Genomic DNA, 24,506 nt, shown 5'->3' with positions numbered 1-24,506 from the left:
TGGTTTTGAATGGTGGTTTATAGCACGGCAAGTTATTTTACACAAAATATATTTTAAAACTACACAATTTCTCCTTTTAAGTGAGTTCCCTTGTGCAAGCTGTTGAAGTGTACATCAGCAGGGCAATGGACATCTATAGGAGGTGGCTCTGCTCTGTTCTGGGGTTGGTCCAAAGTCAGGTGGAGTTCCAATATATGAAAAGCTTGAAAATTCTACCTTAAGGAGATTCAATATCAATACCAATTTCCAAGGAGTTCTTGTTGAATTTTCACAGAAAGACTGGAACCCTCAAAATCAGATAGTAATTTCAAACAACATTAATTTCGGATGATCCCTTTTATTTAGAGGCCCTGCATCTGCTTTGATCAAAAATCACATAGCCTTACACCAGTTTATAAAAAAAAAACTACCTAAAATGTAGTTGCATTTTTTAAATAACAAATAAATATATAGTCAGCTTGGAGAGACCTGGGCTACCCAACGTTGTCTACCAACTTTCATGATCACTTGTCTGTAAACGCTGCTGCTGCCATTGGAGTCCTTATGCTTCCTCTTGCTGAGGCTGTCAGTTCTTCAATCTCAGCATTTAATTTATGTATTACCCATTCTATTGCTTCTTGGCCTTTACTAGTGTTTGAGGATATCATACTTGCCATCAGTTCTTCAAAGTAACTGCTGAGGCTAACTCCTTTCATGGTGATTATGGCTTCTTGAGTCAAAATATTTTTTTCTGGGTCCCGAGGATGTGGTTTGTATATAAGTCTCTCATCTGCTGAAACCATATTTGTAAATGAAATATTAGTAGATTTAAGTTTCATTGTTTTCTGTACAGGATCAACTACAGAATGTTCTTGCACGTATGTTTTCATTCTTGCTGCACCAATAAGAGACTTCACAATGGAAGGTAGTCCCCACTCTGTGCTGAGAAGTCTGTGGCTGTGCAACTTTCCAGAGGGATCTATATGTCTGTCCAACACATGAACTCCAACCACAGTTGGTTCATAGGGTTTGGGTATTTCTGCATTGCAGCTGTTGTAACAGTTTCCCACGGGTGGTCAAAGACGTGCTCCGAAGTCCAGATCTTCACGGTGCTGGCAGCCTGAGCGATGTCTGGGTGGTCTAGGAAGAACGAGGCACAGAGGCTACACCAGCCCCCGCTCCCTGCATCCGCAAGTGTGTATGTGTGTGTGTTTTTTTTTGATGGCAGAAATCTTTATTTTGTTGCCATATTTAGCACTTCCTTAAAGACCTTATGTAAGGCAGGCCTAGTGGTAAAACATTTCCTTACCATTTGCTTGTTTGAAAAGGATTTTATTTCTCCCTTGTTTATAAAGCTTAGTTTGGGGGGATATGAAATTCTTGGTTGGAAGTTCTTCTCTTTAAGGACACTGAAAATAGGCCCGCAGTCTCTTCTGGCTTGTAAGGTTTCTGCTGAAAGGTCCACTGTTAACCTGATGGAGTTTTCTTTTTAAGTGACTGGCTCCTTTTCTCTACCTTTAAGATTTTTTTCTTTCCTGTTGGTCTTGGACAATCTGATGACTGTGTCTTGGAAATGGTCATCCTGTATAGTATCTTGCAGGGGTTTTCTGAATTTTTTGAATTTCCATGTCAACCTCTCTAGCATGATTGGGAAAATTTTTGTAAATTATATACTGAAATATGTTTTCCAAGTTGCTTACTTTCTTTCCTTCTCTTTCAGGAATGTCAATGAGTCATAGGTTTGGTCTCCTTACATAATCCCACATTTCTTGGAGGTTTTGCTCATTTTTAAAAATTCTTTTTTCTATATTTTTGTCTGCTTGCATTGATTCGAAGGAGCAATCTTCAAGCTCTGAAATTTTTTCCTCAGCTTGGGCTATTCTGTTGTTAATACTTTCATTGTATTCCAAAATTGCTGTAGTGAATTCTTCAATTCTAGAAGTTCAGTTTAAATCTTTCTTAAAATGGTTATATCATCTTTCAACTCTTGGATCATTTAAGTTGAATATAGTTGATTGACTTCAACTATAAGTTGGAGTTATGGATGTTTTCAGATGGACAAGCCTTCATATAGCACTCCTGAGCTGTGTCCTCTAGCCCTAGGGGGCTGGGACCATTCCCATGCCTTTGCCCTCTGGCCCCTCTAGGTTGAGCACTGGCCATACTGAGGTTGGAGGGTTGAGGTGCTTCTAGGCCACTGGCAAAAGTGCTCTGTTGGTGGCTGCTGGCTAAAGTGTTGCATCAGGGATTGCCAGCAAAAGCACGCCAGCAAGACAGTTGGGGGGCCATTGGTGAAAGTGCTCCAGTAGAGCAGTGGGGGCCACCAGTGAAAGTGCTATGGTGGGGTGGCAGGGGCCACCAGTAATAGCACTACGGTGTTGGTGATTGGCAAAAGTGCTCTGGCAGAGCAGGGGAGGCTTCACTGTGTGCCTGATTTCATGGAAGTGGCCAGGCAGGGACCCTGCGAGGGACCAGTGGATGGGTGTGTGTGTGTGTAGATCACACTTAACTTGGTTCCATGGAAAAGACAGCCCTGCTTGCCAGGTCAAGCAGTTAACAAAGGTCAGAGCCACCTAGAGAAGTATGGCAAGCCTTGTGGTATGTCCGTATTCCTTTGCACCCCTTTGTACATCAAATTCCCCAGGTTCCCTGCAGACTGGATCTCTGTCTCTACTGACTCTCCTGGTAGTTTTCCCTACCAACTTAAATGCTCATGGGGGCCATGCGATCTCCTGCAGCTAGGATCCCAGCGGTCCATGGTAAGAGTTAGCCACTCTGCAATTCCCTAACTCACTTTTGCTTGGGAGCTTTCAGGGGCAGGAATGAGACCCAGCACTTGGCAACCTTGTGCAGGGTTCCCGCTTCCTCTCACCTCAGCCCCAGTATCTGTATCATTTCTCCATCCACTTTCAGTGCATTCTCTCATAAGATCTGTTTGGAATATGCCATGCTACTCTGGCCTCTCTTAGTGGCAGAAGCTATTCCTGGCTGGATTTAGCCAGCCATCTTGTCCTTCTCCCTTTTTATCCCCATAATATCCTATTTTCTATCTCTCTTTCTTCTGAAGTTTTCTGATGGCCATAAAAGGAATAAAAAGAAAAAAATAATTGGATGGAAACTTAATTTCCTCATCCAAAAAAAAAAGAGGGAAATGCTAACTTTGTAACTTATAGTCTTTCCCCCTGATCAGGGAGATCAGGGTTATTACCTTAGGGGAGAGACAAGTGAAGAAGACAAATTCTTGACTTTTAATTTCCAACAGTTTAATAGTTTCTTGATGTCTATGGCAGAGTCAAAGACTGAAATTGGATAAGTTCAGGTTTTTGAAAGAGAAAAGGTGTTTTGATTTCCCAAAGCCTAAGAGACTGAAGGATTCAGAGCACAATGTTTATACAATAGACATTAGAATGAGAAGACAGTGCAAAGTGACAGCTAATTCTTCCCCTCAACGGGCTTGGAGGGAGATGCTGATATGGCTCTGAGAGAAGTGCCCCATCCTCAGCCTCCACCATGGACCAGCAGCAATAATCATATCCAACCCATGTAGAACTTACTATGTGCCAACCAGTATTCCAAGTGTACATATTTTAATCCATTTACTCTTCTCAACAACCTTATGATGTAGATCCCATTTTGTAGATGAGAAAGCTGAGGCACAAAGGAGTCAAGAGACTGGCCCAAAGTCTCATAGCTAGTAAGTGGCAGAGCCAGTGTTTGCACTCTGCAAGTTTGACTCTAGAGTCCTTGTTTAGCAGTGACCAATGCCTGGGTGAGGTTGAGAGAAGGCTCAGATTGACTTGGAGGGTTCCAAGAGCAGAGAAGAACTGTGCTTGCTCTGTGGGTGAGGCCTGAGGGCACAGTGAACCTCATGGGCACACTGAAGCAGTAGCAAAGCAGAGAGGACAATGAGGCAAATCTAGGTGAGAAGGGCTCTGGCAATTCTGAGACTCCTGCAGCTTAGAGAAGAGCCCACAAGAATTTTCAATGTCCCTAGTGGGTTGTGGACATGGCTGAGATTGGTTGTGACAAGGGTTTCCAGTCAGGAGCAGCGTGGAAAAGCCAGAGGCCATGGTGGACCCAAGCACACCAACAGAGGATGCTATGGAGATAGAGACTATTGACCAAAGACCAGCAGGTGAAAGTGCTGTCATCAGATGCCAGTGGAGAAGCTGCCTCACTTCTCAGCACCATAATGCATGCAGTTCCCACAGAACTGCACTGACATCCCAAAACAATGAAAGGGAAAGCATGAAACCCTGAATTTGTCTAATTTTATCCTTGAAGTGACTGAAGAACCACTAATTTGAATTAATTTAAATCGGGAAGATTAACTTTCCTGCTACAGAGAAGACTCAGAGTTTGAGATAGAAGTTTAGCTTGATTACAGAGAAAAGTAAAGGTTCTATTTTTGCACTCCTGTTTATTGGCTTGTGAAAACTGTATTCAGTACATAATTCTACTTAAACCATATAAATTCAGCATGAGAAGCCACCATATGAACTTTCTGTTAAGTTTTCAAATATAAAAGTGCTTGGTAGCTGGCCTGAGGAGATGAGATGGACTCTTAATCCTTTGTTTCATGTTCTCATGCAGACACAACTCCTTGAAAAGCAATTTCCACTCAATTACATTCACGTTGCCTAGGTTGGAAGCAGTAAAGGGAAATGAAGGACATTTCAGTGCCAATGTTATATTGGTTACTGATACCAAATTATCTCTGGATTAGAAACATCACGGTCCATATTGTGGCAGTAAAAGAACTTCATACCCTAGCTATGGATGAGGCTAATGTGTGGGTTTATAGACCTTGCATTCCCCAGAGCGCCTTATAAATCTGTGAGTTTTTCCCAAGTGCTCCATTTTACATTTGGATCCTTGAAAGAGCTGGAAAATCAGATGAATAAACACACACACATGCTAAGAGCTACCCGGTTAATTATGCATGGTAGGAACTATACTTGTTCCATTTCTTTTTTCTGTTTATTTCATAAAGTTTTAAAAACATTTTTTGTCAGAGAAACATTTTCTGATGCAAAAGGGGCTTCTATTTTCTAAGTAGAGGGGAACGAAAAAATCCTTCAATAAGAATTTATTGGCCTTGAAAAGGAGTTTAAATGGCCAAAGTGGGTCTGCAATCAGCTCCTAAACAAAGAACAAGCAGATTCTTATTGTTGCTGCAGTTATTTAATATTTCTTGTGAATCATCAATGCAAAGAGCCCTATTTCGGACTCACCACATAATTATTTCTTAGTTTTGTTGCTAATACATAAGTATGTTTGAAGTCTTTTCCATCAGAATGTTCTTCCTTGAGTCCAGGCATGGTGGCTCGGACCTGTATTACCAGCACTTGGGGAAGCTGAGGCAGGAGGATCACTTAAGGCCAGGAGTTCAAGAGCAGCCTGCCCAACATAGAAAGACCCTATTTCTTAAAAAATTTTAGTTGGGCATGGTGGTGCACACCTGTAGTCTCAGCTACTTGTGAGGCTGAAGAGGGAGGACAGCTTGAGCCCAGGAGTTTGAGGTTATAATGAATTATGACTGCACCACTGCACTCCAGCCTGGCAACAGAGCAAGACCCTGTCTCAAAGAAAAATGATCTTCATTGAATTTACTTGCATGCTTCTTTGCTAAATCAGCCTGCTGGCTGGGAGGCAGGAGAGGCTCTAAGTTGTTCTATGACTCTATGCTTCCATTTCTTTCTTATTGCTAAAATGAAGATAATATCTGCCGCAGACATGTATCATAGAGATGCTAGGGTAATTTGTGAGTTATTACCTGAAAAGCACTTTAAGTAACTTAGGAGAAAAGAATCATAAAGTATAAACCAGCATTACTTTCACATTGCCAAGGACAGATCTCACCACATAACAGGTTGCCCCAAGAACATCCACTTAGGGCAGAAAGTAGTGATTCAGAAGTCTCTAAATGCACCTCACATTTTTCAACATCTCCTCATCCCAACACATGGAGCTGCAGGACCTAAGAGGCACAGGCCCTCAGCCTGTACCACAGTCTCAGCATTTTAGTTCTCTTGTCTATCAACTCTGAAAATGCCATTCACAGGATTGCCTTAGAGAGTAAGTCACCAGAGTAATTAGAAAGTGCTTTACAAATAAAAAGTGCTATATATAATGAAGAATAATATTCAAACACATGCATTTTGAGTGCAGAGATATGGGTATTTGTCTGTTCAACTTTTTATTTGCAGGAAATGAGTATGTTGGCTGAACTAAAGCTGTCTACAGCTTTTAAGACGACAGCTGTGAGATACTTAAAAACATATGCTGCTCCATGTTTTGTCTGCCTGACATTGCCAGATTGAAGATTTAAAATGAGTTTCAAAGAATTTCCATCATATTGCATATTTTGAAAGCTTTTTCATAAAGAACACAATTATTAACAGTCTACTATACTAAGCCACCTCTCCGATGGGCCTGCTGTGGTAAATCCCACCAAAAGAATGATGTGTCCAGTGGGTGACCAGAGTTTTCTTGGACATTTAAGAACTCTTTCAGCCTACAGCAGGGTCCACTGGAGTCCTAGATCGGCAACAGGCCCCCGAAGAGCAGCACAAATCTGAACATTGTTAGTTTGGCGGACCATGGCTCATTTTCAATCCCTTTATGGTGTTATAAACACAATAATATTTTCTCCTTTATGCTTCTTTTGAATTGGGGGCACACATTGTCTGCATTCTGGATAGCTAGTCAATGCTTGAACATTATGTTTGCCTAGTAAATCCTGAATAGCAGGCCACGATTGATGAAGAGCAGACACAAACAGGTATTTTGTGTTTTTCATATTTTCCAAATTCCCCTGAAGTAGAGTTCAATGCCATTATGATGATACTTTTTGTTCTCCAATTCTGAATTAGGAGTATGTATGACACATACTCCTTAGAGTTCCAAGAGAGTTTTTTTTGTTTGTTTGTTTTTTATTTATTTATTTATTATTATTATACTTTAGGTTTTAGGGTACATGTGCGCAATGTGCAGGTTAGTTACATATGTATACATGTGCCATGCTGGTGCGCTGCACCCACTAACTCGTCATCTAGCATTAGGTATATCTCCCAATGCTATCCCTCCCCACTCCCACCACCCCACAATAGTCCCCAGAGTGTGATGTTTCCCTTCCTGTGTCCATGTGTTCTCATTGTTCAATTCCCACCTATGAGTGAGAATATGCGGTGTTTGGTTTTTTGTTCTTGTGATAGTTTACTGAGAATGATGATTTCCAATTTCATCCATGTCCCTACAAAGGACATGAACTCATCATTTTTTATGGCTGCATAGTATTCCATGGTGTATCTGTGCCACATTTTCTTAATCCAGTCTATCATTGTTGGACATTTGGGTTGGTTCCAAGTCTTTGCTATTGTGAATAATGCCACAATAAACATACGTGTGCATGTGTCTTTATAGCAGCATGATTTATAATCTTTTGGGTATATACCCAGTAATGGGATGGCTGGGTCAAATGGTATTTCTAGTTCTAGATCCCTGAAGAATCGCCACACTGACTTCCACAATGGTTGAACTAGTTTACAGTCCCACCAACAGTGTAAAAGTGTTCCTATTTCTCCACATCCTCTCCAGCACCTGTTGTTTCCTGACTTTTTAATGATTGCCATTCTAACTGGTGTGAGATGGTATCTCATTGTGGTTTTGATTTGCATTTCTCTGATGGCCAGTGATAGTGAGCATTTTTTCATGTTTTTTGGCTGCATAAATGTCTTCTTTTGAGAAGTATCTGTTCATGTCCTTCACCCACTTTTTGATGGGGTTGTTTGTTTTTTTCTTGTAAATTTGTTGGAGTTCATTGTAGATTCTGGATATTAGCCCTTTGTCAGATAAGTAGGTTGCAAAAATTTTCTCCCATTTTGTAGGTTGTCTGTTCACTCTGATGGTAGTTTCTTTTGCTGTGCAGAAGCTCTTTAGTTCAATTAGATCCCATTTGTCAATTTTGGCTTTTGTTGACATTGCTTTTGGTGTTTTAGACATGAAGTCCTTGCCCATACCTATGTCCTGAATGGTAATGCCTAGGTTTTCCTCTAGGGTTTTTATGGTTTTAGGTCTAACGTTTAAGTCTTTAATCCATCTTGAATTAATTTTTATATAAGGTGTAAGGAAGGGATCCAGTTTCAGCTTTCTCCATATGGCTAGCCAGTTTTCCCAGCACCATTTATTAAATAGGGAATCCTTTCCCCATTGCTTGTTTTTCTCAGGTTTGTCAAAGATCAGATAGTTGTAGATATGCGGTGTTATTTCTGAGGGCTCTGTTCTGTTCCACTGATCTATATCTCTGTTTTGGTACCAGTACCATGCTGTTTTGGTTACTGTAGCCTTGTAGTATAGTTTGAAGTCAGGTAGCTTGATGCCACCAGCTTTGTTCTTTTGGCTTAGGATTGACTTGGCGATGCGGGCTCTTTTTTGGTTCCATATGAACTTTAAAGTAGTTTTTTCCAATTCTGTGAAGAAAGTCTTTGGTAGCTTGATGGGGATGGCATTGAATCTATAAATTACCTTGGGCAGTATGGCCATTTTCACAATATTGATTCTTCCTACCCATGAGCATGGAATGTTCTTCCATTTCTTTGTATCCTCTTTTATTTCATTGAGCAGTGGTTTATAGTTCTCCTTGAAGAGGTCCTTCACATCCCTTGTAAGTTGGATTCCTAGGTATTTTATTCTCTTTGAAGCAATTGTGAATGGGAGTTCACTCATGATTTGGCTCTCTGTTTGTGTGTTATTGGTGTATAAGAATGCTTGTGATTTTTGTACATTGATTTTGTATCCTGAGACTTTGCTGAAGTTGCTTATCAGCTTAAGGAGATTTTGGGCTGAGACAATGGGGTTTTCTAGATATACAATCATGTCATCTGCAAACAGGGACAATTTGATTTCCTCTTTTCCTAATTGAATACCCTTTATTTCCTTCTCCTGCCTTATTGCCCTGGCCAGAACTTCCAACACTGTGTTGAATAGGAGTGGTGAGAGAGGGCATCCCTGTCTTGTGCCAGTTTTCAAAGGGAATGCTTCCAGTTTTTGCCCATTCAGTATGATATTGGCTGTGGGTTTGTCATAGATAGCTCTTATTATTTTGAGATACATCCCATCAGTACCTAATTTATTGAGAGTTTTTAGCATGAAGGGTTGTTCAATTTTGTCAAAGGCCTTTTCTGCATCTATTGAGATAATCATGTGGTTTTTGTCTTTGGTTCTGTTTATATGCTGGATTACATTTATTGATTTGTGTATATTGAACCAGCCTTGCATCCCAGGGATGAAGCCCACTTGATCATGGTGGATAAGCTTTTTGATGTGCTGCTGGATTTGATTTGCCAGTATTTTATTGAGGATTTTTGCATCAATGTTCATCAAGGATATTGGCCTAAAATTGTCTTTTTTTGTTGTGTCTCTGCCAGGCTTTGGTATCAGGATGATGCTGGCCTCATAAAATGAGTTAGGGAGGATTCGCTCTTTTTCTATTGATTGGAATAGTTTCAGAAGGAATGGTACCAGTTCCTCCTTGTACCTCTGGTAGAATTCGGCTGTGAATCCATCTGGTCCTGGACTCTTTTTGGTTGGTAAGCTATTGATTATTGCCACAATTTCAGCTCCTGTTATTGGTCTATTCAGAGATTCAACTTCTTCCTGGTTTAGTCTTGGGAGAGTGTATGTGTCAAGGAATTTATCCATTTCTTCTAGATTTTCTAGTTTATTTGCGTAGGGGTGTTTGTAGTATTCTCTGATGGTAGTTTGTATTTCTGTGGGATCGGTGGTGATATCCCCTTTATCATTTTTTATTGCATCTATTTGATTCTTCTCTCTTTTTTTCTTTATTAGTCTTGCTAGCGGTCTATCAATTTTGTTGATCCTTTCAAAAAACCAGCTCCTGGATTCATTAATTTTTTGAAGAGTTTTTTGTGTCTCTATTTCCTTCAGTTCTGCTCTGATTTTAGTTATTTCTTGCCTTCTGCTAGCTTTTGAATGTGTTTGCTCTTGCTTTTCTAGTTCTTTTAATTGTGATGTTAGGGTGTCAATTTTGGATCTTTCCTGCTTTCTCTTGTGGGCATTTAGTGCTATACATTTCCCTCTACACACTGCTTTGAATGCATCCCAGAGATTCTGGTATGTTGTGTCTTGGTTCTCGTTGGTTTCAAAGAACATCTTTATTTCTGCCTTCATTTCGTTATGTACCCAGTAGTCATTCAGGAACAGGTTGTTCAGTTTCCATGTAGTTGAGCGGTTTTGAGTGAGATTCTTAATCCTGAGTTCTAGCTTGATTGCACTGTGATCTGAGAGACAGTTTGTTATAATTTCTGTTCTTTTACATTTGCTGAGGAGAGCTTTACTTCCAAGTATGTGGTCAATTTTGGAATAGGTGTGTTGTGGTGCTGAAAAAAATGTATATTCTGTTGATTTGGGTGGAGAGTTCTGTAGATGTCTATTAGGTCCGCTTGGTGCAGAGCTGAGTTCAATTCCTGGGTATCCTTGTTGACTTTCTGTCTCGTTGATCTGTCTAATGTTGGCAGTGGGGTGTTAAAGTCTCCCATTATTAATGTGTGGGAGTCTAAGTCTCTTTGTAGATCACTCAGGACTTGCTTTATGAATCTGGGTGCTCCTGTATTGGGTGCATATATATTTAGGATAGTTAGCTCTTCTTGTTGAATTGATCCCTTTACCATTATGTAATGGCCTTCTTTGTCTCTTCTGATCTTTGTTGGTTTAAAGTCTGTTTTATCAGAGACTAGGATTGCAACCCCTGCCTTTTTTTGCTTTCCATTTGCTTGGTAGATCTTCCTCCATCCTTTTATTTTGAGCCTATGTGTGTCTCTGCATGTGAGATGGGTTTCCTGAATACAGCACACTGATAGGTCTTGAGTCTTTATCCAATTTGCCAGTCTGTGTCTTTTAACTGGAGCATTTAGTCCATTTATATTTAAAGTTAATATTGTTATGTGTGAATTTGATCCTGTCATTATGATGTTAGCTGGTTAGTTTGCTCATTAGTTGATGCAGTCTCTTCCTAGTCTTGATGGTCTTTACATTTTGGCATGATTTTGCAGTGGCTGGTACCGGTTGTTCCTTTCCATGTTTAGCGCTTCCTTCAAGAGCTCTTTTAGGGCAGGCCTCGTGGTGACAAAATCTCTCAGCATTTGCTTGTCTGTCAAGTATTTTATTTCTCCTTCACTTATGAAGCTTAGTTTGGCTGGATATGAAATTCTGGGTTGAAAATTCTTTTCTTTAAGAATGTTGAATATTGGCCCCCACTCTCTTCTGGCTTGTAGAGTTTCTGCCGAGAGATCCGCTGTTAGTCTGATGGGCTTCCCTTTGAGGGTAACCCGACCTTTCTCTCTGGCTGCCCTTAACATTTTTTCCTTCATTTCAACTTTGGTGAATCTGACAATTATGTGTCTTGAAGTTGCTCTTCTCAAGGAGTATCTTTGTGGCGTTCTCTGTATTTCCTGAATCTGAATGTTGGCCTGCCTTGCTAGATTGGGGAAGTTCTCCTGGATAATATCCTGCAGAGTGTTTTCCAACTTGGTTCCTTTCTCCCCGTCACTTTCAGGTACACCAATCAGATGTAGATTTGGTCTTTTCACATAGTCCCATATTTCTTGGAGGCTTTGCTCGTTTCTTTTTATTCTTTTTTCTCTAAACTTCCCTTCTTGCTTCATTTCACTCATTTCATCTTCCATCGCTGATACCCTGTCCTCCAGTTGATCACATCAGCTCCTGAGGCTTCTGCATTCTTCACGTAGTTCTTGAGCCTTGGTTTTCAGCTCCATCAGCTCCTTTAAGCACTTCCCTGTATTGGTGATTCTAGTTATACATTCTTCTAAATTTTTTCAAAGTTTTCAACTTCTTTGCCTTTGGTTTGAATATCCTCCTGTAGCTCGGAGTAATTTGATCATCTGAAGCCTTCTTCTCTCAGCTCGTCAAAGTCATTCTCCGTCCAGCTTTGTTCCGTTGCTGGTGAGGAACTGCGTTCCTTTGGAGGAGGAGAGGCGCTCTGCTTTTTAGAGTTTCTGGTTTTTCTGCTTTGTTTTTTCCCCATCTTTGTTGTTTTATCTACTTTTGGTCTTTGATAATGGTGATGTACAGATGGGTTTTTGGTGTGGATGTCCTTTCTGTTTGTTAGTTTTCCTTCTAACAGACAGGACCCTCAGCTGCAGGTCTGTTGGAGTACCCGGCCATGTGAGGTGTCAGTCTGCCCCTGCTGGGGGGTGCCTCCCAGTTAGGCTGCTCGGGGGTCAGGGGTCAGGGACCCACTTGAGGAGGCAGTCTGCCTGTTCTCAGATCTCCAGCTGCGTGCTGGGAGAACCACTGCTCTCTTCAAAGCTGTCAGACAGGGACATTTAAGTCTGCAGAGGTTACTGCTGTCTTTTTGTTTGTCTGTGCCCTGCCCCAGAGGTGGAGCCTACAGAGGCAGGCAGGCCTCCCTGAGCTGTGGTGGGCTCCACCCAGTTCGAGCTTCCTGACTGCTTTGTTTACCTAAGCAAGCCTGGACAATGACAGGCGCCCCTCCCCAGCCTCGCTGCCGCCTTGCAGTTTGATCTCAGACTGCTGTGCTAGCAATCAGCGAGACTCCGTGGGCGTAGGACCCTCTGAGCCAGGTGCAGGATATAATCTCCTGGTGCGCCATTTTTTAAGCCCATCGGAAAAGCACAGTATTCAGGTGGGAGTGACCCGATTTTCCAGCTCTGTCACCCCTTTCTTTGACTAGGAAAGGGAACTCCCTGACCCCTTGCGCTTCCGGAGTGAGGCAATGCCTCGCCCTCCTTCGGCTCGAGCACGGTGCGCGCACCCACTGACCTGAGCCCACTGTCTGGCACTCCCTAGTGAGATGAACCCGGTACCTCAGATGGAAATGCAGAAATCACCCGTCTTCTGTGTCGCTCACGCTGGGAGCTGTAGACCAGAGCTGTTCCTATTCGGCCATCTTGGCTCCTCCCTGAGAGTTATTTTTTTTTTGGTTATGTGTTAGATGGAGGTTCCCTGACAGCAGATCCTGGGAAGCCAAAGGCCTCCTGGAAGATCCAGGCTATTCCTGCAGATTGCCATTGTTCCAGAACTGCAGCCCTGAGCCTACCTAGCAGGGTGGTTACTGATTGGACAGTCATGGCAACATCAAGCCAGCAGGGAAGGAAATGGTGAGTGAGGAGGCAGAGGGACAGATAACCCAGGGTGCTAAAGCTGACATCAGGGCATGACCATAGATGGAAAGAAGACTCTGGAGAGTGGGTGCCAAGATTAGGGGGAGGCTTGAGTACAGAATAAGGGTGGTCCGATAAAAGAAAAATATATCAAACACATGAGAAATGAGGCCAATTTGGGGAGGGGGAGATGGAAAAGGAATAGGGAGTAGTACAAAATTCGAAAGTAAAATAAAAGAGAGACTTTCCTAGGACCAAGTAAAGCAATGTGCCATTATGGAAGTCAATTAGCTCAATCCTCTGCTCCTGCTGCTCAGCGAAGGAGGACAAAAACAAAAGCTAGATTCCAGCTCCTGCATCCTTTGTCCATGTAGCAAGGAGTGTTCCCCTGAAATACTCTCTTTTGTTCCATTAAAGATTTTTAAATTGCTGGGTGCAGTAACCCCAGTAGTTTGGGAGGCTGAGGCGGGAGGATTGCTTGAGGCCAGGAGTTCAAGATCAGCCTGGGGAACATTGGAAGACCTCACCACTACTAAAAATAAAAATAAAAAATCAGCCAGGCATGCTGGCACATGCCAGCTACTCGGAAGGCTGAGGCTGGAGGATCACTTGAGCCTGGCAGATTGAGGCTGCAGTGAGCTATGAAGGAGCCACTGTACTCCAGCCAGAACCAAATAGACCCAAGTAGGATTGAGACTAAATGACTATTTAGAGTAACAGTTGTATTATTTTAAAGTTTTAGGCAATACCCTTTTTGAAGATGCCTTAGATTTAGGAGTAGAAGTGTAAAAATTAATTAAAGTAGATAAAACCAGATAGAGCAACTCTGTTAAACGGATTCCAAATGGCAAATGAAGACCCATTAAATTACACCTTATATTTATATAACTGGTGAGCATAGAAATCATGCTTGTGTTGGAGCAAAAATGTAAGATTTTATTCTGCAATTTCATTTGAAGTTCTGAATCCTTTTCCCTAATTTTTAGTGTCTCCCAAGATTCTTGGAGGACAATTTTATTCATCCTCTACCTTCTTTCCCTTTTACCTCTTCCTATTATTCTCTCTAGAATGCTTTGGGTCATAGACACAGGTGAATGGGACTAGGGGGAATCAGAGTAAGATAAGAACTTTTTTTTGGTGCCTAATTTGGCTTTTAAAAGTTCCTTTCCATTTCAAACTTTTTTTTTTTTAAAGAAACAGTGAAATCCACCTAGGTAGTAAATGGACAATATTATCTTCTCTTATTCGTGTGATAGTCTCTCCATTTTCAGGTTTTATTCCATCAAAAGTTGACATTTTAACATAAAGTGAAATTTCCTCCCACTCCCTGCCACACAACTGGGAAAAGGCACCCTTTTGCAAGTAGTGTGATATGCAAGATTTTGTGAAAGGAGATTGTATCTAATACAGCCACAAATTTTAGGTATGTATCCATGTCTTTCTAGATCTGTGAGCAGCTAAAAGTAGCAACATTTATGTTTGAAAATCATAAGAAATCAAGATTTAAACACAGAAACAGTGATTCATAACCATTTCAGTCCTGGGAAGACGGAAATAGTTGCTTCAAGCTTGAGAAGACCACCAGAGCAACTCATTAGGTTCAGTGTAAGCCTGTCTCAGTGCTGTCTTTCTTTGGACAAAGATTTAAGGCATGATATGTAGCAACTTCAGACTACCTGTTACACAGCCCTCTTGGGTGCAAGAGTTGCATAAGATGAATCAGTTTTTGTGCCTAATTATTATCATCTTTGTCTCACTGACAGGTGTAAACTTTATCAACTTGTCCCATGTTCGAATTTTTGATAAAGAGTCAAAAACCTAGTTGAACTTTTATATGAGAAGGAGTTTTGTCGAGCCCACAAGTGGTTCTCCATTGGGAGCTGAAGGCTTCCCCCTCCATCTACAGGGGAGCCTTGTGATGTGGGTCAGGACTGTAAGACACATGGATGGATTAGTGAGAGGAGTAATGCAGGGAATGTAACCAAGGTGTCCCAGGCCACATTTGTCATTAGGGAGTAAGCCATGGTAGCATGAGCCCCCACCTGTCTGACTCTGGTGGCCTCTCAAGGTCACTTGCATTATTTCCGGGTGTGGTTTTTAGGGTGTTTTATGCACATCTATGCACCAGGCTGGCAGCAGTGATTCGTGCACCCTTGATTCAGATTCTATTCTAACTCCGATGTGGTAATGTCACTTGGTGATTTCTCACTGCTGCCATGCCCAGCACAAGAAGTCCTGCAACAAGTCTGGGCTGATTCCACGTTTCCAATGCTTCCAGAGTTCAGGTGTTCCTGCCTTCTTTAAGGGGCTGGGAGAATGGCCCTCCTGCCCTGCACTTTGTTCCCCCGGCCAAGAGGTGGCTCTGCTACTTCTGGAGCTGCACTAAATCTCTCAAACACTTCAGTTTTGGAGTGAGGGACAGAGATGGAGTAGTTACCTTACCCTTTGCCCCTTCCTCTACGTTTGTCTTCTTAACCCTCCTCCCCTTTCATTACACCCACCCCAGTTTCTCCCAGGTAGAAGACATAATGCTATGCACATGCCTGTGAGTGTAGGGACGCAGGTGCTGGGGTGGGGACACAGCTTAAGAGAAGGGGGAAGGAAGGTTTGGCTGTCCTCAGTATTTTAGGCTCCACTCAGCCAGGTGAAAATATTGTGAAAATTAACTGGCACATAGTTGGACAGCTGAAGAGAATTGCGGGATTCCATCATTCCCCTCTTTCTCTTTCTGCTTCTCTTTATTTTGTCTCTAGTGACCTCTGTGCCAAGACGGGCTTGCAAGGTCCCCTTGCATAGGGTTCCTTAAATTTCTGAAGTGGAGGGAAAAGTCTGGCTGGCAGATTGAGCCATCTCCTCACTGAACCTGAGAAAAGAAGGTCTTTATCTCTTCTGCTCAAGCCCAGGCCTTGAGTGAGAGAAAGGGTGCCTGAGGCCCTCACACAGTTTAGGGCAGCCCCACAGGCAGCTGCAGGGACTTGGGTTTTTGAGAAAACAGAGTGGACATTTGCCTTGTGGGTCTCAGTAGCACCTTACCCAGAGGCTAGTGGCTGCAAAAGTGCTCAGGGCACCTTGATGAGCACTGGCAGGCATAAATAATATTTCAGAGAGTATGTTGAGACTACTTAAATAAATAAACTTCTCCAGCATCTAAGCAATGCTCATTTACAGAAAGTCAATAGGTTAATTATCCTTAGCTATTTATAGAAAGAAGTCTCCCAAGGACAGAGAGTGACTTGACAACATTTTGTTGCATTATTACATTTACTTAATAATAAAGAATACAAAATTTCTTTTAAAAATACCTTAGAATTTTAATTGCTTTTCTCTCAATAGGAGAAAAACTGAATGGCTGGAATTAACAGCTCTATCTTACTTCTGTAGAAATATATGGTTGGCAAAGCACTTTCCAGTACACCACCTTGTTTAATCTTTACAACTGTACTGTTTGATGATGAGGAACAGGGCCACTAAGGGCTTTGCCCAGGGTCATACGGCCAGCGGGGAGCAGAGCAGGATCATCAGCTTTCAAATCTTATTTCATGGTTCTTTAGTGCATCTTAAACTTAGAGTGAACTTGAACAAGGTGAATGTAAAGTCCTTAGCACTTTCAAGGCTATTTTAGCCCCTTCAAAAGTCTTTCCCTTTCTTTGGGAAACCCCTCAACTTTCTCTCTCTCTCTCTCTCTCTATTTTTTCAGTGAAAATGTTTGAGAGATTTTTATGATTTTCCTTTTGAGGTCTTTGGCTATGAATACTCATTTTATTTAAAGGTTGGCTGAGATGTCTTTCTTAGAAAGCACAGTGAATACTCAGGAATTCTTGCAAGTGAGAAAAATCTATTCTACAAGTTGTTTTCAGATGTAATAAAGACTTCACATATATTACATTCAATAACTAATAGAACCTATATAATGTTATGTATGGTAGACATTCTATTAAGCATTTGTTTTAATTTTGCAGCTTGCTTTTCATATCTTTTTAGGGATTATATCTGTTCACAGGTCTTCAAAAAGCACATTTTCAGTTTTCCCATCTATAAATTGGATATAATAATAGCACCTACTTCATAAGGTTGTTATGAAGATTAAATCCCTTTCAGTTAATAAACTTAAAGCTCTCAGAATAGCAGCTAGCACATGGTACTCAAAAATCATTAGCTATTATTATTCCTGTTAGACAAAAGAGCTTTTATTATGCACCTCGCCACAGAACAAATTTGTAGGAAGCCAGCAATTCAATCATTGGATCCCAGTACAATCCATCTATTTATGCTAAATATCCAAATAATTTTGGAATATAGCTCTTAGGAAATGATATGGTTTAAGAGAACAGACTATATGGTGTAATCATAGTCAACTATAGCAAAGACATTAATGAGAATGTTTTAGTGAAAAGCAAAAATCAGTTCTTTCCAGTAGAGTAGAATAGAATAGAGTAGCACAGTATACAGTGGTTAAAAGCATTGATGTCCTGGCCGGGCCTGGTGGCTCAGGCCTGTAATCCCAGCACTTTGGGAGGCCGAGGCGGGCAGATCACGAGGTCAGGAGATCGAGACCATCCTGGCTAAGACGGTGAAACCCCGTCTCTACTAAAAATACAAAAAAAAATTAGACGGGCCTGGTAGCGGGTGCCTGTAGTCCCAGCTACTCAGGAGGCTGAGGCAGGAGAATGGCGTGAACCCGGGAGGCGGAGCTTGCAGTGAGCCGAGATGGCGCCACTGCACTCCAGCCTGGGCTACAGAGCGAGAGGCTCCGTCTCAAAAAAAAAAAAAAGAAAAGAAAAGTAAAGCATTGATGTCCTGTTTCAAATCTTGACTTCGACTTTACTATTTGTGTGATCTTGGTAAGTTACTTGAGCTCTCAAGACATCTGTTTCTTCATCCATAAAATAGAAGTATTAACACTGTGTATATGAAGGTCTGGGAAGGATAAAACGAGTTAGTGCTTAGTCCGGTGCCTGGCGCTCAGAGTGATGGCCAAAAAATGCTGGCTGTTAGAATCATGATTATGAACTTGGGGCCAGAGTCCAGAGACTAGTTCCTTCTTTAGTCCAAGCAGTCCTATAGTCACTTACCCTCTTTCTATCTCCCACATACCCATGTTTTGAAACGCTTCAGATTCTTTGCTTATAGTGGAATAAAAACATTTTGCATCTTTCCCTTTTTTTGAGATTTCAGTACCTCCCCAGTTGTAAACCTCCATTTGAGAATCACTATACATTCTGCATATTTCTTCCAGCCAAGAAAATGTTGTCAAGTATTGATTTGCTTTCTGTAGTTTTTATTATGAAAAATGCACACACATGTATTTATATTTTTTATGTATATAGTTTCTGTATTTGAAAACATATTGAATAAATTTTTCTAAAAAAACTTCTATAGCTACATTTTCTCATTCTTCTGTTCAATTTGTCTGTCTGAAATATAGCCTATTAGTGGTAGAAGATAAAGTTCCAAGGATGCTATTCAGTTCAGTTGGCCTTAGGTTGGAGAAGAACCCAAGCTTTCCAAGGAAATTCACTGTTGTCTGTGCATACACACACACACACACGCATTTATATTTAAATGTATAACTAATATTGTCATGAGTCACTTGTTTGAACTCTTTTATCAAAAATGATCTATTTTTCTTTCAAGAGAAATATTGATCATGAATTTCTGTTAAGTATTTTTCTTTTTCCCTTGTGTAACAGCTTTTTATTTCAACCCCAACTTCTTTTATTTAAATGTGAAATTTGTAAGTCAAATACGGCAAATGGTATACAATGCAAAATTACCTTTAATTCATTACTTTACAGTTTTATTCATTTCCATAATAGGCTTCATAGTGGGAAAGTATTGACTTTTAAGCCAATTAATTTAGAAAGATTCCTATTTCTAAGACACAGCACTGGTCATAACCTATTCTATGGTTCGTCACTTTTAGCTGTGGGTAAGCCTCAAAGACATTTTGTAAGAGCTGAAAATTTGAAAATGGGGGTAAAAAGAAGCAAGTAGATATTCGTGTTGGGCAGAAATTTGTACATTACCTCTGGGATGTGAGATAAGACAAGTAAAATAAAATATTCTAGAAATGAGGAAAGGCAGAAGTCATGGCTTCATGCAGTTGAGTGGGTAGAAAATAAAGGAATGTTAGCATTAGAGGCCCAAACAGCATAACTAGATATGGATCACATAGGACATGGAGATTTTTAACCTATGTAGGTAAGTCATTCCAAAAAACTATTAAAGGATAAAAATGCTTAATTTGTTACCAGAATCCCTCTGTGTTTAAAAATCACATTCACACTAATGTTAAATATAAAAATACCACATATCCTATGTTGATAGGATATGTTCCTGAGCCTTCTCCTAATATATCCCATGCCATAGAAAGGTTATCTCCTCATGAACTTATCTGTAGATTTTACATTTTATTTGTTTTATTTAACACATAGTATTCTAAAAAATGAGTTGCTATATATATATTATATTATTATATTATTTATATATATATTAATATATATATATTATTATTTTTTTTTTTGGAGACAGTCTTGCTTTTGTTGCCCAGGCTGGAGTGCAGTGGCACGATCTCAGCTCACCACAACCTCTGCCTCCCGGGTTCAAGCGAGTCTCCTGCTTCAGTCTCCCAAGTAGCTGGGATTATAGACACGCACCACCACGCCCTGCTAATTTTTATATTTTTAGTAGAGATGGGGTTTCACCATGTTGGCCAGGCTGGTCTCGAACTCCTGACCTCAAGTGTTCTGCTCACCTTGGCCTCCCAAAGTGCTGGGATTACAGGTGGGAGCCACCGTGCCTGGCCCAAAATAAATTTTTATAAACAAGATGTTTATAAAATAATGTTAATGTTTATAATAATGTTAATGTTAATGTTTATAAAATAAATTTTATAAACATTAGAGGAGCTCTCATTTTATTTTACTTATTTTTTTAAATTATAACATTTATATATCCGGGGATACAAGTGCATTTTTGTTACATGAATATATTGCGCACGGGTGAAGTCTGGCCTTCTAGTGTACCCTTCATCCAAATAGTGAACATTGTACTCGCTAGGAAACTTTTCAGCCCCCATCTCTCCTATCCTCCCATGTTTTGTAGTCTCCAGTGTCCATTATTCCACCTGTATGTTCATGTGTACCCATTGTTTAGCTCCCATTTATAAGAGAGGACATGTGCTGTTTGACTTGAGGCCATTATTCTCAGTGAAATAGCTCTCATTTTAAAGAACTTGAATAATTATTATTTGATTTGGTAATTCTCTAAGCTCAACTATATTAGGTGTTCAAAACAGACAAAACACAAAACAAAGACAGAAGAACTCTGGGAAGAAATAGACAACAAAGATTGTTTAAAATAGCTATAAATGGGGAGGGGAGGGCAGATTATACATATATATGTATAGCTGTGTAGGTATGCCTATACACATACACACATAGTGGTTGACAAAAGGAAAAAATCTATGAACGCACAAAAATTCACAATATCAGTTGCATCTAGGAGGAGAACAGGATGGATGAAGGACAGGAAAATAGACGACTTTTCACTGTACATTATTTTGTACTACTTGAATTTTGAACCACGTGCATATGTTAACCCTTCTATCCCCTCAAAAGAAAGTGACAAAGGCTGTCTTTTGACTTTGTAGCTTTTTGGCTAGATACTGTTTGACTTTGTGAAAACACAGATCATTCCTTCACATATCTATAACTATTTATTGAGTGTCTATCATGTGCCAGCTACTGTTTCAGACCCTTGATTGATCACAGAAAACCTTTCTGAGGAAGTAACACGTGGGCTGGACCAGATCGTTCTGGGCGGAGGGAACAAACACAGAACCTTCAGGAGGGAGATGGGTGGAAGGACATGCCATTTTTGAGTGAATGATCACTGTGTGGGTGGGGGCCATGTTAGTGTGTGTGTGTATGGGCATGTATAGGAAATAATGCACAACACTCTCTCTGGTTCACTTCAACACTGATCTACATCCCTGGAGGATGGCAGCATCAGCATTTCACCAGATTGCCAGGGAGCGTGAATCCCTAAAATCATTTCTGGGTTATATTATTCATATTCTTAGGCCTTGCCGCTCCATATTGCCCCCATAAACACCAATAATCCTGGGAAGGAACATATTAGGTCTTCCCTCACAAGAGATAAGCTCAAGATATTCTTCCCCAATAATCAACGAGAACATTCAAAAAAGAAGAGAAGAAATGAAAATGGCAATTTGGCTTCATGTTCAGAATCACCTGTGTGAATACTATCTTTGCAAGGAGGAGAGCATGGGCCCCATACCTTTGAGGATAAGAGAGATTTAATGAGACTAGCTGGTCTATAGCAAAATAATGCTAGAGGTAGAGGCAGTAATTTACATGTCCCCCACCTCATGAGTTTTTTTCTTTAGAGTAGGTGATAAATATTTCTCCATTTATCGATAGCAACTTATCACATATCAAGTACTGTTCTAAGTGCTTTCATATATGAATTCATTTTATCCTCTTGACATCCTTATTGCTATTTCCATTTCACTGATAATGAAATGGAGTTCCAGAGAGGTTAGATAACTTGACCTTATTTACAAAGTTAGTGGGCTCAGGCCTGGGCTTCAAACCTAGGCAGGCTACTTCCAGGGTCCATGCTTTCCTTGACTATATCAGCAAAGAATACATCTAAACTGCCATATTTTCCATCTCAGAAGATTACCATTTAGTTTGAATATTGATGTAAACACCCTTAGACAAATAATAATTTAACAATACTGAGTGCCAGCATTTAGATTACATGACAGTTAGAAGGGAGATAGAGAGGAAAGTTTATTGGCTTGTATGTTCTATCAGAAGATTTGAATTGGTTTAATTCAATTTTCTAGATGAATTTTAAAAAAGAAATTAATACAGGGTAATATTGCACTCCTCTCTTATTAGATAAATATGTTAATAGAGTGCCTTTTGGATATGAAAGTTTAATAGTTAAAGGATCTGTTAAGCTTATCATAGAGGCACCTTGGAACAGCAAACAAAGGGTGGTAAGCTGAAGGTCCCTATTCGATAGCCTCACGTTTCTTTGTTCCATGGGACAAATTCTACCTTATTGCACCATTACATTTTATTCAGGCAATATTAGCAAGTACAACGACCTGTAAAGAAAAATTAACTTTCAATAAAAATATCAGGAATGAAGTAAAATATGAGAAGTTAATGCCCTTGCTGCTAGAAACCCTAAAATGTACCACAAAGTTCTAGCAGTAAAATTTCTTTGAAATACGTGGTGCCTGGTAACAGGGCTTTTGTGGAAAAATACAATGTGAAAGAATACTCTTTTACCCTTGCTAGCTGTTTCCCAACCAACTGAAGATGATGTGGTTCCTTCTTTTTTTTTTTTTTTTTTTTTTTTAAGTGTCAATGCATCAATGCTTTTATTAGAGAATGAATTAATGAGGTTTCAAATTATTTTAGTGTCTTCAGCAATTTCTATTGTAGCTTATTCTGATTCAACTCCTAGCTACCATTAGGAACAAATTCTGTATTAACATATAGAAATATGCTTCATGTTCTTTTTTTAAATGCCTGCACAAGATCTAACATTGTATCTATCATCTCTCATTTAACTATACAGCATGGAGAAAATGCATAATTTACAAAATCTTTCACGCAGATGTCAAGTTGCCCGAACTGTGTGTATCTAGAGCTGAAGTTTCATTTGTTGCAGAGGCATACTGGCCCATGACTACACGCCTAGGGATATTACTTTTTCTCAGACTCTGCTCCACACCCAAAAACACAGGTTTGCACCTAAAATATCAGAGTGGGAAGGGACTTGGCATGAGCCCAGTAGGATGGCAGCAGCATCCAGGTATTAGCTTGGGAGCGTGTGTGTGCCTGCACATACATGTACACACCAAGCCCTCCACATACATGTATGCACACCCTCACCACAACACCCATGCTTTCATACACATACACACTTAGACACATTCACACAAACACACACACACTCCTCTCCAGAGATGTCATATTTAAAGGTGGTTTTGTGAACACGGAAGAGGCCTTTGGCAAATTTAGTCCTATTTTAAAGTCCTGTTGTAAAAAATAATCCCTGTAAACCTGAGCAGAATATTTGAAAAAGGACTAATCTACTGAAAAGTTTTTCGGATTTAAGGTAAGATCCCAGAATGTATAATTGAAGCACATCATCTCTAATGATAGGTAAGTAGTCATAATGCTCATGTCATGCCTCTGTTCAAAATCCTGCATTGTGTCCCTAATCCTCATCACTGTTCAAGGGTCAAAACCAAAGTTGACCCTTGAACAATGGGATGATTAGGGGCATGGATGCACCAGGCAGTGAAAAATTCGTGTATAACTTTTGACTTCCCCCAAACCTAACTACTAATAGCCTACTGTTGGGTGGAAGCTTCACTGACAGCATAAGCAATTAATGCATATTTTGTATGCTACATGTATTATATACTATATTCCTATAATAAAGTAAGCTAGATAAAAGAAAATATTATTAAAAAATCCTAAGGAAGAGAAAATGTATTTACTATTCAATAAGTAGAAGTGAATCATCATAAAGACTTTTATCTTTCTTGTCTTCATATTGAGCAGACTGAGGAGGAGGAAGACGGGGGTTGGTCTTGCTATCTGAGGGATGGCAGAGATGGAAGTGAAGGAGGTGGAAGAGGGGGCAGCAGAGGCAGGCACAGTTGGTGTAACTTTAGGAAAATATGTGGTAATTTATCTGACTTTTTTGCTTTTTCATGTCTCTCAAAATGTTTCTATTTAGTACCAATTCTTCCACCATTTGCTTTAGTTTCAGTGCCCATATATAGAAAGCCCATGTCATAAAAGAAGTCAAAATCAATCTTGGATAATCTGAGCCCTTCTCCCAGATTGTCTAATGTCAATTTGTTTTCTGACACGGCTTCTTCCACATCTTCTTCCTCATTGTCTAGCACTGGTTCAGAAGAACTCACCTCCATCGTCATCTTCTGTTAATTCCTCTGGCACGGTATCTATTAGCGCTTGAATATTTCCAAGATTCGTATCTTGAAACCCTTCACTCCCCAACTTTTTTGCCATATCCCCAATCTCTTTCATAATTTCCTTGATTGGCTCTTTTGTAAATTCTGGGAAGTTATGAACAACGTCTGGATACAGTTTGCTCTAGCAGGCATTTATTGTTTCAGGCTTGATGGCTTGCATGAGCTTTTCTGTAAAAACAGCGGCATCTTCAATGGTGTAATCCTTCCAGACTTTCGTGATGTTCTCCCCACTGGGTTCTCTTCCATAGCATTGACACTCCTTTCCATAGAGTACCATGTGTAATGAGCCTTAAAGGTCCTTATGATCCCTT

At 40.3% G+C, this 24,506-nt stretch overlaps 1 pseudogene; it reads right to left on the bottom strand.

Moving 5' to 3' along the window:
- Positions 1-453: 453 nt before the first annotated feature.
- LOC100436643 (PRELI domain containing protein 3B-like) lies at positions 454-24,132 on the bottom strand (annotated as a pseudogene).
- Positions 24,133-24,506: the final 374 nt, after the last annotated feature.

The sequence above is a fragment of the Pongo abelii genome, chromosome 6 (assembly GCF_028885655.2).
Source record: "Pongo abelii isolate AG06213 chromosome 6, NHGRI_mPonAbe1-v2.0_pri, whole genome shotgun sequence".
Lineage (NCBI taxonomy): Eukaryota > Metazoa > Chordata > Mammalia > Primates > Hominidae > Pongo > Pongo abelii.
This window is presented reverse-complemented; position numbering and strand designations above follow the sequence as displayed.